Source organism: Bubalus kerabau, chromosome 20 (genome assembly GCF_029407905.1).
Source record: "Bubalus kerabau isolate K-KA32 ecotype Philippines breed swamp buffalo chromosome 20, PCC_UOA_SB_1v2, whole genome shotgun sequence".
NCBI classification, from domain to species: Eukaryota; Metazoa; Chordata; class Mammalia; order Artiodactyla; family Bovidae; genus Bubalus; species Bubalus kerabau.
Window position 1 is genome coordinate 35,015,998 of NC_073643.1, and position 20,135 is coordinate 35,036,132.

Sequence of the window (20,135 nt, forward strand, 5' to 3'; positions counted from 1 at the left end):
GGCAAGAACACTAGAGTGGGTTGCCATTTCCTTCTCCAATGCATGAAAGTGAAAAGTGAAAGTGAAGTCACTCAGTCGTGTCCGACTCTTAGCAACCCCATGGACTGCAGCCTACCAGGCTCCTCTGTCCATGGGATTTTCCAGGCAAGAGTACATGAGCTGAACTGAAATACTGGTCAAATATTTGTTGCAGAACAGATATTTAGGAGACACAAAAGATGGAAAGCACAAAAACAACAAAATAATAGCTAGCTATCATTTATTGAGCACTTAACTACTGCCAAGCCCTCTGGTGGGATTTTACACTTATCATTCAGAGTTTTCTCCTAACAAGTCACCAATAGGCATTGAACAATGATGGGAACAAGAAAAAATTACCAAGCATGCACCCAAATAGCCATGGGTAGGAATCACTTCACATGAAGAAAATTTTCTCCCATTAGTTCACCTTAGTTTAGGTCTCCAAACCAGAAAAGCATGTACTAGTGAAGAGTATATGCAGTGCTCAAGTAAAGTGCCCACAATTATAGCTCCATTCACCTTTCTGTGTGGAAATGACACATTCTGTTGATTTCTTAAATATGTAGGCTGTGTCTTTCACCTCTGGGCTGTATTAATCAATTCAGGAAACTCTAGGGTCACTTTCTGATAGGTCAACATCTGTTGGTAGTTTTCCATTATATAGTAAGGGATTCCGCTGCACACACAAGCACTCACATACACCGCAAACCAACACAGAAAACTGGAGACAGAGGAGAAATATCTATAAAACAGATTTCAGGCAGAAAGTATTTTTTTAAGAAGTACATAAATTTTTTATCTCATAAATAAGGGCTTCCCAGGTGGTTCTAGTGGTAAAGAATCTTTTTGTCAATGCAGCAGACATAAGAGATGCTGGTTTGATCCCTGGGTCGGGAAGATTCCCTGGAGGAGGAAATGGCAGCCCACTCCAATATTCTTGCCTGGAGAATCCTGTGGATGGAGGAGCCTGGCAGGCTACAGCCCATAGGGTTGCAAAGGGTTAGACATGGCTGAGAGTCTGAGCAACCAAATATGGTCTATATAATAAGAAGAAATTTACCAAAGCATTAACATATCAGGGGTTTATGTTTTCAATTTCTCACAATCTTTTGAATATTAGACAAAGTTTTCTATTTAATGTACTAACCACTGGATTTAAAACAGTGTATAGTAGTAAATTAGAGCTGTGTCTAGAGATCATGCTTCAACAGTAACCAGTGGTAAATGTATTTTTTAACAATTTTAATTTCTTCATCTCCCATATCTCCCAGGAACTTTTTTAAGGCAAGGCAAAGTTAAAACTTTCATTGTAGTTTTCTTCTCCCTCAAATAACCAAGGGTTATTCATTCTTCTGGGTTCGATCCATACCGTAACACATGCAGTCTTTAAAATGTGGATTTATTAGCAGAAGGCGAGACTACAGAATACCTGAGAAAAAAACATTCCTATGACACTGCACATCATCAAAGAACCCAGAGGGCATGTACTTGTTTACTGGTAAATGGTTTTAATTTACATAGCAGTTCCTATCTCTTAACATTAGATGCTCAGAACACTCACTGGAGAAAAATGTTGAGATTGGTTCTGTGGAGAAAGAAGGTGTGTACAAGCATTGACCTGTCATGTCTGCCCTGCTGAAAGGAATGGAAATGGTGTTCCAACTGCTTAATGTTACTTGCCATTAATTTTGTTTATATTTTACCTTAATTAATAAAGTGACTGCCACATTGAAATGCAGTCTTATCAAGGCTTTTTAGCAAGAGCACAGCAGAAATAGTATGAGGATACTTGTTGGCTAACACCCAAATCAAAAGCTTTCCCATTGCACCAAGCTGTAATCATCCTATGTTTTTCTTTCTTTTCCTTTTAATTTTTTTTTCTCAAAATCAACAGTACTTTGTTAAAATCTAACTAAACACACTAGAAAAGGCTGATCAATACATAGACAAGAACAGTCCTTCAGAACATTACACCGAAAGAAAAATGGCTATGCCCTTGAAAGGAAAGCCACTTTTATTTATGTTAATAAAGCTTTATTTGTTCTGTAGTCATTAAGTTTATAGAAATTAAACGTCTTGACTATTTGTCTTTTGCCAACATGAATTTAAAAGTGGCTTTAAAAAATCTCATTAACATTGTGCTTCTTTTTTCTGTCCCAAGCTGATTCAATACAAAACAGATTACCTCCTGTCTGTGCCACTAAAATGCACATAAATATTTCACAAACCAATTTATCTAAAAATTTTGTCATTCCTCATTCTGAGTCTGGACATAGAGCTCACTAGAAAACACTTCAGGTTTTTCAGATAACATAATCACTGAGGCGAGAGTATATTTCTTGTTTTGATTCTTGCCTGGGCTCAAACCATTCCTCTTGGAATGTTTTCAGAATGTCACTAAGTCACTCTGGTGCACACATAGTTAACAACACTTGCTGAAAATAACTAGAAAATGCGTAATTGTGGTAATTTGATGGTCAGAATGCTGACAGAGTCCACACTATTGAACCATAGGGGAAAGGGAAAGCCGTTTACTGATTCTGGTAGGGAGAATGATAGTTCTCACACGAACAGTCAGCCAGCATGCTGAGAAACATGTAGAAAAGAGTTGAGGAGCCTAACTGAAGTCCCAGTTAGGACACTGAATTTAGCAACTCTCTATTTTGCTAGCTCACTCACCAAAAGTGATGTGCGACACCGGCTACCTCCAGACCAGTGATCGGCAAAAATTTTCTGGAAAATGTCAAATACTAAAGGATTCTTGCTCTGGGGGCATGTAACCTCTGTTTCAACTATTCAGCGCTGCTGTTGCCGTGCCATAACAGCTGTTCAGAGATAATAGTTATACAAATGAGTGTTACTGTGTTCCAATAAATCTATATTTACAAAAACAAGTGATGGGCCAGCATAGCTCCGACAAACTGTCACTGGCTGCCTCCTGCTCCAGAGGCCTGAAAATCATGGATCTCAGTGGGGCTCCTCTACCATCCTTGCTTCCTTGCTATCTACGAACTTTTTCTTCCTTCAGACCAGGCTGTGAGCTTTTTGAGACCAGGGTTGGTACCCTTCCCATCTGTATCCCCAGCAAATTAAGCAAAGCTTACAGTATGGGAGGTGCTCAATAATCAGTAGTTGACTGAGCAGGAGATTGAACAAAAAGTCAGGCCCTTTCTCAGTGTTTGGAATTCCTTCATTCAGTCAGCACTGGCTTGGCTATTTAAAGATGCAGATATTTCCCACAGACACTGTAAGATTCTCTCTTAAACCTCTATGCATGCAAAATGCCCTCTCCTGATACAAATACATATTATAAAGTTATAGCATACATTTATTCAAATTACATGAAATCAAATGCACTTACTTTGTAAAAGAAAAAAAGTAATGTGCAAATGGAAGAGAAGAGAAAAATAATGGTTGCAAATTCCTGACCTCTCAAATTGAGACTGTCTCATCTCAATGATTCTAGGGTTTAAGAGTATTTTTCACACTACATGACTCTCTATGCAAGCCAGTTATCATCATATATTTAATGGAAGAAAGAGTAAACTTGACTAACCCTGATAGTTCGTCTTGGTAGACTTTTCAATCAATGTGTCCTCATATCCATCTCCAACCTGGCATAAATATAGCCAGACTGTATCTAGTATCAGTGCCATCGAGAGTCAATAAAGAGAAACTGTCTTCACCTTTATAAGTAATCTATACATTTTACACACTGCAAGTTGAACTTGAAATCAACACCGGGAACAGAAACCACTCCACAACACTGTACACATCACGTGTTCAAGGTTGGCAGACTCATGGAGAAGTAGGGACTCCCGTGGAATGCTGGGGCGTGGAGCTGTTTGGACCACATGATTCCATGGCACTTCTGAACTGGCTACAGCACAGAGCAAACTTCAGTAGGATGAACATCAGTGAAAAAGATACACTAAAATCTGAAGCCTATTTCCTATCAATCTCAGCTGTCAGGAGAATAAAGCAGCAGCAAAAACCATTTCACTGGGGCCTGAATATTTGGGCTGTTCCTCAGGGCAGGTTTTGTAAGGGGGCTGAGTGAAGCCTCAACACAGATTTTAATTTCAGCTGATTCTTACTGAAGGTATTGATCTCTGGAACTTGTTAAATTTAAGGCTGAGAGGATACACCTGAGAGTGAAAGGCTCAAAATGTGAAAGCTGCCCAGGTCTCACGGGCCTCTCCAAGGGCCAAAAAACAAGATATAATTTTTCATGATCATAACCCAAGGCTTTTAAACCAAAGAGTGTTATTTCTGTTAATAAGAAAACCAAAGGTGATGTCTGGCTATCCAACTAGCAGGTGATTATGATAATGACAGTTCTAAAATGAAATTTGCAGCCAAAGCTATTTGGAGATAAACTAAAGATGCCAGCCCTATTTGGAAATGACTGAAGAGACCACATATGAGTTTTTATTATCTTGGTTAAATAAATGGGAAACATAAAACCTAGGAGATGAAACCAAAGGACTTTTTAGTCATTTCTATTGATTGGAAGACAGCTCCAAAAGGACTCCAAACTGTTTAGAAAACAAACAATAATTTTTCCTATGTGTCTTCCAAGCAAGGCTTTTATTTTTTTCTTTCCTCTCTACGGCTTTTGGGAGACTTCCACTTCCAGTAAAGAAAATGTTTATTTATCAGATGTTCTTGACAGAATAGTAATCACCATTTTTGTAGTTACTTTTAATATCTTGTGGCAATGAATTTCTGATTTAAGATCACAGACCTATCAAAAATTTCCTGCCCATCACTGAATATTGACTTCAGCTCGTATTTCAATAGGATGATCCAGAGCACATTTTAAAGCACAAAAACAGCAAACAAAAACAGAGAAAAGCTACTAAATAAAAGAAAATAAACGTAATAAATTAAAAAAAATAATTTCCCTGGAGCCTTTCTGAGTATGCTTTGAATGCATGGTTTCAAAGTCATACTGATTGCTTCTGAGGGTAATCTGAATTGTAACACACATTGAACTAGTATTACCTGGCACTCCAACATAAAAGTGAGTTTGTTCATATTGCAATAAAGAACCTGAGAACACTACTTCCAGAGTTTATGAAGTCAGAAAAGCATGCTAGTTAATGGTGACAGAATTTTAAAAATTGAGTTCTAACTCATCTCCCTCATTTAGCAGCTAAAAATAGGTATAAACCTGAGAGAAGTAACAATCTCTCCATGCCTCGGTTTTTCATCTGTAAATTGGACATGTTAATATCTGTTTCAAGTTTAAAGATAACATGAGTTAAAGATAATGTAAGACAATTTTTTCCCCGGCACAAAATTTATACTCAATCAAGTGTGGCTATTATTATAAAAATAAAGATGATAATGTTTCGCATTTCAAACTTTAAATTTATTGTCAATCATCCTAGCTCAAAGTGCAGGTTTCCTCTTTTGGAGACAATATAGTTGAAACAGGTTAACACTAGTGGATCCATTTACTGCACAGCAGACATTGTGCTAAGCAATGTTTACTCATTTTCTCATTTAGTAGAGACTACACCATATTTTCCATTTCCATTTTGCAGATGAAAAAAACTGAGGCCTGAAAAAGTCAAGCAATTTGCCTAAAGTCTCACATTTAATATGAAGCAAATCCAGGAGGAAAACAAAAGGCCCCAAACAAGTGAGCTAGCAAACAAACAAGCAGACAAAATACTGCTTCATTTTAAATCCCACATTTATGTGCACCACGTAACGTTGCCCATACATTCAGATTACATGCCTACCTTTAGGCCTTCATCCCTCCTTGCTTCCAAGACTCTGGTTAGAAGAGGCAAGCTTGCAGGTCAAAAGCTCCGATACAACGACTGCAGGTCAAGCAGTCTTTTTCTTCCTCCGGACCTTCTGTCAGGATCCTGGTCACCAGTTCTGCCTCAGGAAAGCCAGCAGGGTTCTTGTGTTTTATTTACCCTATTCTCATGGACTAGCATGTCCTGCCACAGCTCTCAGTTTCTTCAAAAGAACTCCAGAATCAGAAATGGCACCCGTGGGCCAAACACAGTCTACCTGACCCCGGGGTTTAGACCACCTGGTATTCGAGGCAGGAGGGGAGGAAAAAAAAAAGTAACAACCTAATTATTGCAACCACCTGCCTGCCATCACTGTCGTGTTCCTGACTGCTGCCAGGTGCTAAGCTGGCAGGCTTGGATCAATCAGGAATTGTAACCAAACCTGAGTGCAATTAATTACATAACTTTAAGCTGTTCACATTTAATAACCCTGAAATTACTTCGTGAAACTGCAAGGTAGTAGAGGATCGCAGCAAATAAAGGAAAATAGCTGTGGATAAGGTTTCTGTAAGTATTTTCTTCAGGTTTGGATCTAACTTAATCCTCATATATCCTGTGCATGCCCAACTTGTCCTATTTACCATAGGTAAGGGAGAAGAGGAACAGAAGCCTCAGTGAAATGTCATGGGCTTAGGTAAGAGGATAAGAACTTTGCTAACTGTGATCATAGCAGGCATTTAAATTCCCTAGATCTTGCTGCTGCTGCTGTGCTGCTAAGTCGATTCAGTCATGTCCAACTCTGTGCGACCCGATAGATGGCAGCCCACCAGGCTCCCCCGTCCCTGGGATTCTCCAGGCAAGAACACTGGAGTGGGTTGCCATTTCCTTCTCCAATGCAGGAAAGTGAAAAGGGAAAGTGAAGTCGCACAGTCGTGTCCGACTCTTCGCGAACCCATGGACTGCAGCCTACCAGGCTCCTCCGTCCATGGGATTTTCCAGGCAAGAGTACTGGAGTGGGGTGCCATCACCTCCTCTGCCCGAGATCTTACTGCAGCCCAGAAGCAAAAGGTCCCAGGAATGATGGTAGCAGGAAGTGGCTGAATATTCATTAAACCCATTTCTTTCTCTTGGGTGAACAGAGAAATTAACTTTACCAGATCTGGCCCCTGGAATACGGGCAGAAGTAATGCATGCAACATTCAACCTGAAACTCAGCAGGTGATGTCCTATACACTTGCTCTTTGCTCACTAGCTGACTGATGCGATAGAGAATATGAGGACATTTAGAAAATGGATGGAAAGATCCACTGAACCACCATATGAAAAATCATTTGCCGAGTATGCAATCAGACTATATATGACAAGGCTGAGACATATAAATGCATATGATATTAAGCCACAAAGAATTGGATGCTGTTTATTATTAATACAATGGCTAACATTAATTACCGATTAATAAAACACCTGACACAGAATTTTTCATCAGCCCTAAAATGTGAAGGAAAGAAAACAAAAATAATTTAATGAACATGTAGAATATATGATTCACACCTAAGTTTGTACACAGCTTTAATATTACAAAAATTGGATTTTCCATGTAACAGTCTAAGTAACATACCAGCAAAAAGCATCATAAAAAGCAAGTATTTTACATCACAGGTTGTTTTAATAACAAATTCATTTGAGTCATATGACATGGTTTTCTCGCTCAAGAAAAGTGTCAGGGTTAGAGTTGCCATCTCAGCCATTCTACCAGGAGAACACGAGAGATTGATCAGACCAGCATAAAAATCTTAACCACCCATGGAGTACTCTCTGAAAATATGCATGATGCTAATACCTGGAGGTTTAAAATAAATAAAATATGAACAAACGAAATAAACTTACTTTAAGAACTCAATTCCAAAATTCTTCAAAGCTATAGGAGAGCTTTTCAAATTACATCTAAGAAACACCCTCATCTCGATCCATATCGTTCAACTTTCATACAAAGTCCTTGTTCTCTCCAGCCCCTCATCTGGCCTCTTTGTCAGCTTCCAGTTAGGACGATCCTGTTGCCCTCAACCTGCAGCAGTTTTTAGCTGGTCCTTTAAAGTGTCCTATGAACTATCATGGCCACTTTTTCCATTTAACTGATTTGAAGCATCTGGGAAATAAATTCTATTAGAGCACTAATTGGGTCTGATGTGAATATTGATCTCTAGGGAGATGTACCTCACAGAGCACCAGATTACATTAGATTTTATAACATTTAAAAATATTTGCTAAGAAAATTATACTACATCCAAACACCAAGGAGAAAAACAATAGCAGAGCCATAAGCAGAGTGTGGCTTGTTTTACTTATTCATGGTAAAAAGGATAATTACTGATTTGCCTGTCCATCATTCCCTTTACTTGGAGTATTAAGACTCAAGCTTCCCTTGGGAACCAAGCCTCTCTTGCCATCAGTTCTTATGGTTCATCAATGGCTAGATTCCACCTTTCATTCCCTCTTCCCTGCAGTTTCAGAATCTTGTGGACAGGATCCAAATCTAGCCAAACTTGGGGGGGCGGGCATGTCATCCCCTTCTTTTCTTTGGTTCAGGGAGGTTATGGTAGTCATCTGGCTCTTGACGGAATTTTGTTGAAAGATATACTCTTCCCATTGGAAATTCTAACCTGGCAGTAGATAAACTTGGAGGTGGTGGAGGCAACCCCATACCTCCTTGGAAGTGGCTACCTAAGAATGAAGCCCAAACATAGAAGAGGTGACCCAAAGCACAATTCATTCTGTGTGTAAGCACCTTGATCAAAATGTATTGTACATAAGCAAATCAATTACCTTTTATGCTTCTTCCAGTCACCATTAGGTTTCTCTAAAAGTAACAAGTCTAATATCATGGGGATGAATTAAGCTGATAGCAACAGGGTCAGATTTCCTGACAGCAGTGTACTCAGGTATCATTTCTTATAAGCTGTCCAAAATTGTTTCACTCACTGATTTATACCAGTGTCACCATACTAGTAGTTACTTTTTGAGGGACTTACCAAAAAGTCATGAGCTTTTTAACCCAAGGAAAAGTTATATGGATTCCAGGGACAGTTTAGAAAATGGTAAAAATTGCAGATTCCTAAGCTCTTTATCTTTTTGGGCTCCAAAATCACTGCAGATGGTGACTGCAGCCATGAAATTAAAAGACGTTTACTCCTTGGAAGAAAAGTTATGACCAACCTAGATAGCATATTCAAAAGCAGAGACATTACTTTGCCAACAAAGTCCATCTAGTCAAGGCTATGGTTTTTCCAGTGGTCATGTACAGATGTGAGAGTTGGACTGTGAAGAAGGCTGAGCGCCAAAGAATTGATGCTTTTGAACTGTGGTGTTGGAGAAGACTCTTGAGAGTCCCTTGGACTGCACGGAGATCTAACCAGTCCATTCTAAAGGAGATCAGCCCTGGGTGTTCTTTGGAAGGACTGATGCTAAAGCTGAAACTCCAGTACTTTGGCCACCTGATGCGAAGAGTTGACTTATTGGAAAAGACTCTGATGCTGGGAGGGATTGGGGGCAGGAGGAAAAGGGGACAACAGAGGATGAGATGGCTGGAGGGCATCACCGACTCGATGGACGTGAGTCTGAGTGAACTCCAGGAGATGGTGATGGACAGGGAGGTCTGGTGTGCTGCGATTCATGGGGTCGCAAAGAGTCAGACACGACTGAGCGACTGAACTGAACTGAAGTTCTTTATGGATAGATTCTGATTTAGGAGACCATTGAGCACTCCACAAATCACCATTCTCATCAAGCAGCCTAGAAGATTTTGATACAGGTAGCCAAACCTTATGAAATAGTACTGTGACAAGTGGATGAGAACTCAGGGACTAAAATAATATACAAATGAATTTCAAATCCTGTTTCTACTGCCTACAGGCATATCTGGGATAAAGGGTAATCTTTTAATCTTTTTATGCTTCAGCTTCCTAATTTACAAATGAAGATAATAAAGCCATCAATCATAGAGGGCTTTGCAAGATAAAGCTTATAAAGTATTTAGCACAAACCCTGTCATACCATAAGACTCCAACAATGGTATCTATTGGTAATTTATTTACATGGATTAGCTTCTCAGATAAACCAATTATTACTAATTAGAAATATACAAGACCTTGAAGCAATGAAACACAGAATATATAAATTTTGGTATGGAAAAGAGGACAGAGACTCAGCCTGATAAAAGTTCTGGTGTACAAAGGATGGGAAAATACAAAAAAAAAAAAAAAAAAAAAATCCTACCTCACCTATTATCTTGCCTAAAGCCACTTAGGACTAATGTCCTTAAGTTTAATGGCTTACCAGTACAGTTTTAGGCCTCACACTGAAAAGTCTTCTACATTAAATAGCAATGCCTAAACTTTCCCTGTTTAAAAAAAGAATAACAATACCCTAAACACAGAAGTAAGTAGGCAATGGAACTGGTTTAGCAGCTTGTATGATAGGCATAGCTACACAAGGGAGGATGTTCATGGTGAAAGTTGTGGAGGAAATGAGCATACCTGTGTATATCTGTATATACCTGAAATAAGCATACCTCCAAGTCATCCTGACATGGAGGACAGGCTTTGAAGAAGGACTGGTTGTTCCAAGTTTAAATTACCAAGGTCCCATTTACTAGAAGAGCCACGACATTGATGAGTCACTTAGCTTCTGGTTTCCAGAGGAAAATGAAGCCAATCTCATTAGGCTGTGTTCAGGACTCAATGAAATATCTGATGTAAAATATTTAATGGAATGGTTAACATAGGATGAGTGCACTATTATTCTTATTACTGTGGTTTTACCATGGAGGTACTACTTTTAAAAATAATTAGCAAGATGAGGATAGGAAAAAACATACAAAATATTTCATATTTCTATAGACATGAGAGTAGGGAGAAGAAACAATCAGAAAGAACCCAAGGCATTAATTTCAATTAATTTCAACAAGTGGCGAAAGAAATAAAGAAGAGGCAGGCTTAAGAAAGTACTGCCTTAGTATACTGTATTGGTGTTTTCTTTCTGGCTTACTTCACTCTGTGCATATATATGGAATTTAGAAAGATGGTAACAATAACCCTGTGTACGAGACAGCAAAAGAGACACTGATGTATAGAACAGTCTTATGGACTCTGTGAGAGAGGGAGAGGGTGGGAAGATTTGGGAGAATGGCATTGAAACATGTAAAATATCATGTATGAAATGAGTTGCCAGTCCAGCTTCGATGCACGATACTGGATGCTTGGGGCTGGTGCACTGGGACGACCCAGAGGGATGGAATGGGGAGGGAGGAGGGAAGAGGGTTCAGGATGGGGAACACATGTATACCTGTGGCGGATTCATTTTGATATTTGGCAAATCTAATACAGTTATGTAAAGTTTAAAAATAAAATAAAATTTAAAATACAAAAAAAAAAATGAAAAAAAAAAAATAAAGTAAAATTTTAATGAAAAAAAAAAAAAAGAAAGTACTGCCTGCTGGTCCAGTGTCGCATGCCCTCAATTCTTTCACTGGCTTTGCCCGTACACATGGTGGAGCAGCAAGAACCCATGAGCACTAAAAATGGCTCTGATGTTAATGGACCTTCAAGGGCTATCTCCCAAATACATTTTTAGCCTTTGCTGCCATAACAGTTGCAAGAAGAAAAAAAAAAATCAATTTCACAGTCCTCTCCTTTTCCAAAATGCCTGGGCTTTGGCTGATAAAGCAATGATTTAAGTCAATGGCTGAGGTGGAAATTTGAGTATGTTCTTAAAGGATAATCACCAGGCTCCTTCTTGAAATGCATCTGTTTTTAACCAATTTCTCAACCTCTGAGAGCGGTAATTAAACAGAGAGGTGCATAAAACATAAATAGTGGAAACTGAAAACTAGCTTCATTAGCCTCCTTATCTTTGGTAACTGCAGGTGTGTGCTAATGAATTACATGACTGGTGAAATAAAATTAAAGGCAGCTGCATGTGTTTACAAAACTGCAGCCACAAATTACAGGTATCTGTAGCATCCATAATTCATCCATAATTGACAATTTTCATATTACTGGAATAAAGAATCAAGTCATGCAGATGATTACAGTATTTGCCTCTCAGCACTAGAGATTTTGCTTCATTTCCTTTGCAGCATATCCACTGAAATAAATGACAGCTTTATAGGTGGAGTTATATGTCAGGGTAAAGGACCAAATATGGCAGACAACCCAGAACCCAGTTCTGTCTCCCATGTCTCCAACTTCTAGTTTCCCATCAAGAGAGAAGTGAGCTTACACATAAGCTTTAGAAATGTACACACTGGGCCCACTTTTGACATTGCTAGCTAGAAAACTGAGGTAAGGTTTCTATATCTATATCTCAATGTCTTCATCCGTTAAATAGGATAATAATATGCCTACCTCGCAAGGTTGAAAAGATTGAGTTAATGCATGTAAAGTGCTTCAAGTAATGACTGGCACTGAGAAAGCAGTGAGTGAATTTTTAACTATTAACAACTCCAAGCCTCGGTTTCCTTAACCATAAACTGGGATAAGAACATCATCCATCACATACGATTGTCAAGATGATGAAATGAGACAATGTATGGGAAGTGCATTATGTCCAGGCACACGTAAAACACTCCGTATTCTAGTCAGCAGTAGATACAGTAATGACAGCATTGTACCCAAATAGATAAAATAAATAAGTATTAAAGGGCTGGACAAAAAATAAACACTGCTAATTTTTAAAGCGTATGTGTGTGTGTGTAAAAATCCCAACTCTTGGGCTTATCATTTACTTAGAAGAATTTTCTTTCATTTGGGTATTTTGATACAGATACTCTTGTGGGACTGAAGTTTTACAAAGTACCCTGGACTTGAATAAACAGAATCTTGATAAAAATCCCTTGGATAAGAGATGCCCTGTACATTACTGGGAGGCCCTGTAGCTTTACCTCCCTGGAGAGAGCTGACCAGAGCTGCATTTGGAATTCTCCAGTACTTGATGAGGATGAATTTGGAGGCCACTTTAGAAAAGCTACCAGAGTTGGGAGGAAAGCTGAAAATAGCAGAGGATGTGATGGAGACAGAGCTGAGAAGTTACAGGGATCCAGGCCAAATGTTTTCCTGAAACCTCTATAACATGCTTTAGAAATGACTTTCTCAACTGCCCATCATTTCATAGATGAGTGGTCAAGGGTCTGCCCTCATGTTAGGTATTTTGGTTCCTATTCCTTAAATGTAGGAGGAAAGGACAATGCAAATATGCTGTCAACACAGAATTTCTTAAACAAACTACTCTGAACATGTGTCAAAGTTTATTGCTCATTATGAGGGACCTAGCGAGAAGAAAACACTGGTTCAAAATACATGGGAGAGAGATGTTAAATACATAAGGCTTCTAGTGAGGTAGAGACTGCTGTATTACTTCAAATGGTCATTAAAAGGTCATATTTCTGTCTGTGGTAGGGTGAATTTGTGACACATTATGGAACTATTTGGGGACATGATCCATTGGTCAGAAACCAATCACCTTTAAGAGAAGCAAATGATAAATCTATCTGTGGCTATTCGTTAGAAATACCAGATAACAAAATTTCTCCTGCCTTTTTCCATTAGAGTTGATATGTACCCAGGTATTGGGTAGAAATAAAATATATAAGAATACTGGCAGAAGCACAGAGTCCTGCTTTTTTACTAAACAAATTTCTGCAGCAAATGAAGACATCAAACAACATAGCAAATCCTCAGAAACGTACATGACATTTGCCTCGCACGATGAGAATATTTCATAACATTTTATATGTGTTTGGTTCAATAGTTTACCAAGCGTTTTCTCTGCATTGGAGGTCCCACTTACTTTGCACAACAGGTCTGAGATGCAGACAGGACAGTGGTGAGTCCCACCTGATAACTAAGGAACATGGCACCAAGAAGAACTAAATGTCTTTGCTAAAGGTCTATCATTAAATGGATAAAAGAGCTAAGAGTAGAGCTCGAGTCCAGTATAGCTATGAAAAATCTCTCTCTTTCAAATATTTTAAGGATGGTAAGAAAATTATCCAGTCAGAGCCTATAGCAGACAGAGATATGTAGTCAATAGTATAGAGGGTTTGAGAGTGTTTCAAAGTTCTTGCCGTCTTTCCTCACCCAATCTGTCAGCTCCACTGTCCCCATATTCCCAGCCTGATTTAAGCCATTTAAATCTGTTCAAACAAGGCACCTATTGTATAAATGTAGGCCTAACAAGTCAGGAGTTGTCATCTTTAGCATTAGATTCAGCAATGTGTTTTTATATGAAGTATTTTGACTCCCTAAGGGGGATCTAGTTTTTCCTATTTTTTGGCTGTGTGGCTTGTGAGATCTTAGTTCCCTGACCAGCGATTGAACCTGGGCCCTCAACAGTGAAACTCTGGAGACCTAACCCCTGGACCGCCAGGAATTCCCCCAAATGAGCTCGAGCTCTATGTATTGTAGAATGTCCTCTTTACCATTGTCCCCATTACACATTGGAATCACCTGGGGAGGCAATATCTGATATCTGGGGCCTGTCCCTAAGACTCAGATATTGTAACCAACCTAGTTTGAAGACACTTGCAGAATATGTAAGAGATATTCTATATTTTAGAGAAGTAAACAGCAACCATTCCAGCATTCTTTCTGGGGAAACCCCATGGGTAGAAAAAGCTGGTGGGCTACAATCCATGGGGTCAAAGAGATGGACACAACTTAGAGACTAAACCACCACCACCATTCTATATTTAACCATGTATAATGTTTTTTTAGCTAGTTTCTTGACAGTAGGATTTCTGAGTTTTTAATACACTCTTGTATCCTGTGGGTCTCCAAGATGGGAAGTTTATAGTGTTGGGCATATTTATTTCACTCTAGAGTCCTTTGAGGAGAAGGCAATGGCACCCTACTCCAGTTCTCTTGCCTGGAAAATCCCATGGACGGAGGAGCCTGGTAGGCTCCAGTCCATGGGGTCGCTAAGAGTTGGGCACGACTGAGAGACTTCACTTTCACTTTTCACTTTTATACATTGGAGAAGGAAATGGCAACCCACTCCAGTATTCTTGCCTGGAGAATCGCAGGGACAGAGGATCCTAGTGGGCTGCCATCTATGGCGTCGCACAGAGTTACTCACGACTGAAGCGACTTAGCAGCAGCAGCAGCATTGAGGTTGAACACCTCCAGGGACTCTTGTTCCACAGTGACTTAATGTGTTCTGGGACAGGAGAAGGGATATTTTGATGGAGTCTGAATTCAGTAACACCCTAAGGCACCTCCTAAAAAGAAGGACAGCACCTAAAGAAAAAAGATGTGATGAAGATAATCTTTCTAGTCTAGAACCTTGCTATACTGTGGGGTTCCTGCAACAGCCTCAGCGGCAGCTCAGGAAAATTGTTACAAACGTAGAATCTCAGGTCTTGTTCCAGACCCACTAAACCATAGATTGCATTTTGACAAGATCCTCAAGAAAGACTAGATGCATTAAAATTTAAGAAGCCCTACTCTCATCCATCACTTTTTAAACCCCTTCCTGGGTTTCTTCATTCTGGCTTTGAGGAAACCTTCATGCATCAACAGTAATTTCTTCTGCAGTGTATCTTCAACATTCCCCGGAAAGGCAGGAAAACCCTGGGCTGTGGCTCTACAACTCCAGGGGGCGCCAGTCACATAGGACATAGGGTGCACGGTGTCTCTAGAGTTACACAGAACCAAGAAGTCTTTTCAAAACTGACACTCTACTGTGTGGAAGACAGAGCCTTTGTATTATCAGTTTTGTCAAAGAACTCTTATTAGTCAAGTTTATCAGTAACACTTTTTGAGCACTTAATAGAGTCCAGGCATCTTCAAGTCACTTTACAGTCATTATATTATCAACATCTATTATCATCCCCATTTACTGATAAAGACAAGGGGATTTTTAAGGATTTATAAATGATGTTATATACTCAACATCAAATAGTAGAGTTGGGATTTGACTGTAAATTTAACTCCAGAGAGTATGTTCTTACTACAGAAAAGCTGACTTTTAAAAATCTATAGAATAGAATAGAATATTGAGGTGGGAAATTACAGGAGAGTTTAGGAATTATGTTTGACAACAGATTAGTTATAGAAAGTGTGGTATGGCTTCCGTGGTGGCTCAGTGGTAAAGAATCCACCTGCCAGTGCAGGAGACATGGATCTGACCCCTGGTCTGGGAAGATCCCATATGCCGCTGAACAACAAAGCCCATGCACCGTGACAGTTAAGCCTGTGCCCATGAGCCCAGGAACCACAACAAGAGAAGCCACCACAATGAGAAGCCTGGGCACCGCAATTAGAGAGTAGCCTGTACTCGCTGCAACTACAGGAAAGCCTGCACAGCAACAAAGATGCCGCACAGCCAAATATAAATAAAAATAAATACATAAAATTTCTTAAAAAACTGTGACTACAATATGTTTCTAGGGGACATGGTCTTGGTTCGCCCTAATTTGAAATTAAGAACCCTGCATAAGTGGACAATAATTGAACAAATATTTGTTACATGATTACAATGTCTAATCATGTTGACAAATACTTTGCATAGTCATTGCGAAATCTACAAACAGCTACTCTCTATTTTATCCTCACTGTGGTCTAGTGGAAAATTTTACCATCTCCAGTTTTAGGGACAGAAGAAGGCAGAAAATTTTAAGAATATTTCCTAAAATCTCCAAGTCCAGAAGTAATGGTGATAAGGTTCAAAACCAGGTCTTAAAACTTTGAAATCCTGAGCTTCTTTGCAGCAGCACAACCCACTTACCAACCGTGGGATAAATGTTAGGACCTTAAGAATAAAAGATGAGAGGTACACTTCTGGCTGGCTAGCCTAGCCTAGACAGCTGACAGACAGCAAGCTAGAGGGCTCATGGAAATGAACTGATAAAACAACAATGACAAAATTGAGGAAATGCCTTCCAAGAATTTTTCACACTTTAGCAGAAGCTTGGTTCTAACAAATGGTCGATTTTGGTACCTAAGAGCACAGAAAGTTATTTTTCCACAGCCCTGAGATTTAATTTTTCTTCTCTCTGTTTCAAAAAAAAAAATGTTTCTGCCAAGTTTTCTCAAAAAAAAAAAAAAAAAAAAGACCCCTCCAGGCTTCCTGCGGACATAAAGGTGTGCTGGATGGTAAGGCTGCTGACAGCATTATCATTAGTACAAGCCCACAGGTACAGAGAGAGAGAGGAATCAGGCCAGGTCATGAATAAACAGTGTCCAAGAGTTCGAGGGTCCATAGGGATCTTGGGAGGTCACTTAGTCCATTCCTCTGTCTCTAGGAAGGACTCACCTTTCCCCATTAAATTGGACCACCATAGGACAAATTCATTCTCTTTTAGAAAATACTGGGAAGCAGATTTTTCTGTGGATCAACACATGAAAACTTCTCCACTCCTATGCATTTACCTTTGGTCTTAATTCTCAGCTGGGAGTGACTTTGCCCTTCCTGCTCCGCAGCCAGCCAACCACCCAGGGGACATTTGACAACGTCTGGATCACTCTTTTGATTGTCACAACTGGACAGGAGGTTGCTACTGGCATCTAGTGGGTGGAGGCTAGTGAAAGTGAAAGTCACTCAGTCGTGTCCAACTCTCTGTGACCCCATAGGCTATACAGTCCATGGAATTCTGCAGGCTAGAATACTGGAGTGGGTAGCCTTTCCCTTCTCCAGGGGATCTTTCCAACCCAGGAATCAAACCCACGTCTCCTGCATTGCAGGCAGATTCTTTACCAGCTAAACCACAAGGGTACGTAGTAGGTGGAGGCCAGGGATACCCCTAAACACCATAAAATGCCAGGGTACCCCAACAATAAAGAATTATCAGGCCCCCAAGTAAACACACCGAGATTGAGAAACAGAGCAATGAGCAGGCGAGAGCGTCTTTCCTTGCATTTTGCTATACGGCACAAGGACCTACCTATAGTGGGACTGAAGTTCCATGGTTCAGAAGTTCAGAAACACATTTCTTCATAAGATGATGTGGAACTCTTTTTTTTTTTTTTTTTTGGTAGTCAGAATGACCTAATTCTCTAGCCAGTCTTATATATTGGACAGTACATTTTTTCATGAAGGCATGAACCATACATGGTTAATTTCTATTCCCCTAGGGCCTATCACAGAGAATTGCATGTAGTAGACATTTTGCGGGGGGCTTCCTCAGTGGTGCAGTGGGTAAATAATCCACCTGCAATGCAGGAGACACAGGAGACTGGTTCAATCCTTGGGTTGGAAAGATCCCCTGGAGAAGGAAATGGCAACCCATTCCAGTATTCTTGCCTGGATAATGCCAGGGACAGAGGAGCCTGGCAGGCTACTATTCATGGGGTTGCAAAGAGTCAGACACGACTGAGTGACTAAGCACTTAGCACTCAGATTTATTTTGCAAATCTCTATGTGAAAATTCAAATCATCTAGTTATGTAAAAACAGCGAGACAGATTGTCACAGAATTAGGGGCATGTGCTAGAGATGGTCTGTCTTAAAATTACAGGCTATTTCATATGCATGATATTTTGGAGTCCCTGAGTAAGGCCTCTCACAAACATAGATAGTCTTCCAGAGCAGCTGAAACTAAGGAGTCTTGGTGACTATAAATGGGGCACAACACACCATATGTATGAAGATGTTGTAGATTTAAAAAAAAAAAAAAATTGTGGTTTCCAACGTTAGTCCCAAAGTGAAAAACCTCAGGCCAGACAGATTCTGTTAATTGTGGATGTTGCTTTGAGTTCCACAAGGGGAACCCTATGTAGTTCTGCATGGTCCACTCCTTGGAAATGAGCCACCTCTGTCTGAGGGGAATGTCTTAAAGATAATCAAAGCTGAGCAATTCATGGCACGGGGTGTATTTAAAGTGCTCTTGGAAAGCTACCAATTACCAATATCACAGACACAACCCATTTCTGTTTTAACAGGAACTGCTTTAGCCCATCCTGTTAGAGTAGGAGGTTTTGCCAACTTCCTTTAGACTCTAATTGATAACACACAAATCTGTTGCCACAGATGGTTGGGTGGGCAGCATCTGAAGCTGAGGGCTGGAGAAAGGCTTCCCACCCCCAGCAAATGCAAGAATGTTCAAGGAATGTAGATGCAAGGCGCACCATGGAAACCAAAGTAAGGGAAGAGCTGTGGGCTCCACACCAAAGCATCAGATCTGGATTAAAGATGCCCTGGCATGAAGAAGGTTACAGGTCTCCAGCTTGCCTTTCTGCCATGTGCAAATAAGATTATACGCTTCTGAATCCCAGGCACACCAGCTATTAACTATGTCATCTTGGGCAGCTTATTTAATTTGTCCAGGTTCTGCTTTTTCCCATATGCAATAGAGATTGATATTAATACCTCTCTTTTGAGACTTTGAACTTGAATGAGTCATAGAAATTTTTTTTCTATTAATTATTATTCTTTTCTCATGTATGAAATAAAAGTGTCCTGTAGATAGATGATCTCTATTCTCCTTGACATAGACTCTTCACTTTTCCCAATAAAACTTGCATAATCTTCAAAATTTTGAGTGAAATCCAAGAGTCAAGAAGCTCAGTGACCTCAGATTCTTCAAAGACAACTTACATGGTCTCAAATAATTCCAAGTGATCACAAGAAGTGACCTGGGAGGGAAGATATCTCAAATTTGCTAATCTGGTCTCTTTCAGTGGCAGGTGATTGAAAGTCAAAACTGCTGGAAGGAATAAATAGGAAGACATCTGTCGACTCTTATCATAGATGAGAAGCCCAGTGGAAAGCTTTAGGTTAGGCAGACTCCTGTTGCTCAAGAGATCATTGGGAATCTGCCTTTCCATCTCTTGACTTTTCTTTCCTTGCTGTTGGCTTCCCTCTCATCAAGACCCTTTGCAGTGGTGACGCCCAGGAGGTTCAAACATACATTCTTTCACCATCAAGCCCAGCAGACATAACGTGTGTTTCCCAGTCACTCTAGTGAAAGTCTCAGTATTTAGTTCGCCTTGCTCAGGCTTGGATCATGTGCTTACTCCTGCAATTGGCACCACACCTGAACCAGGTAGACTGAGGGGGCAGAGGGGTAACCAGGAAATGGCAGAATAGATGCCAATCAGGCAAAATCAGGAGCACCCACTGCACTTGCTGACCACCCATGTTCTCTTTCTTGATAAAGGACTTACCTCCTTTCTTTCTTCCGTTTATATTACATGGGTGGTTATGGAATGAGTTGAGCAGGGGTTGAAATGAGAATAGATTATGCACAGCTGGGCTGAAAGGAGTTTTTTTTCTTGTGTGCTATTTTAGTCTTGTTTGAAATTATCCTCCTTGGAAATAGGTGCCATGTGCCACGTCGGCTGTCTCTTATGGAGCTGCTTGGCTGCAT

At 40.0% G+C, this 20,135-nt stretch overlaps 1 protein-coding gene across 15 annotated transcripts in view; it reads right to left on the reverse strand.

Annotated features, from left to right (window-relative positions):
• Positions 1-7,833, reverse strand: part of TAFA1 (TAFA chemokine like family member 1) — a 534,519-nt gene extending 526,686 nt beyond the window's left edge. For 2 of the 15 annotated variants that reach the window (XM_055558390.1, XM_055558384.1), the window contains exon 1: positions 5,775-6,112. The gene's annotated coding sequence lies outside the window, so the exon portion shown is untranslated. Of the gene's footprint in view, positions 1-5,774 lie in introns of all 15 variants that reach the window. The other 13 variants (XM_055558393.1, XM_055558394.1, XM_055558385.1 and 10 more) reach the window with 11 other exon arrangements.
• Between the last annotated feature and the right edge of the window lie 12,302 nt (positions 7,834-20,135).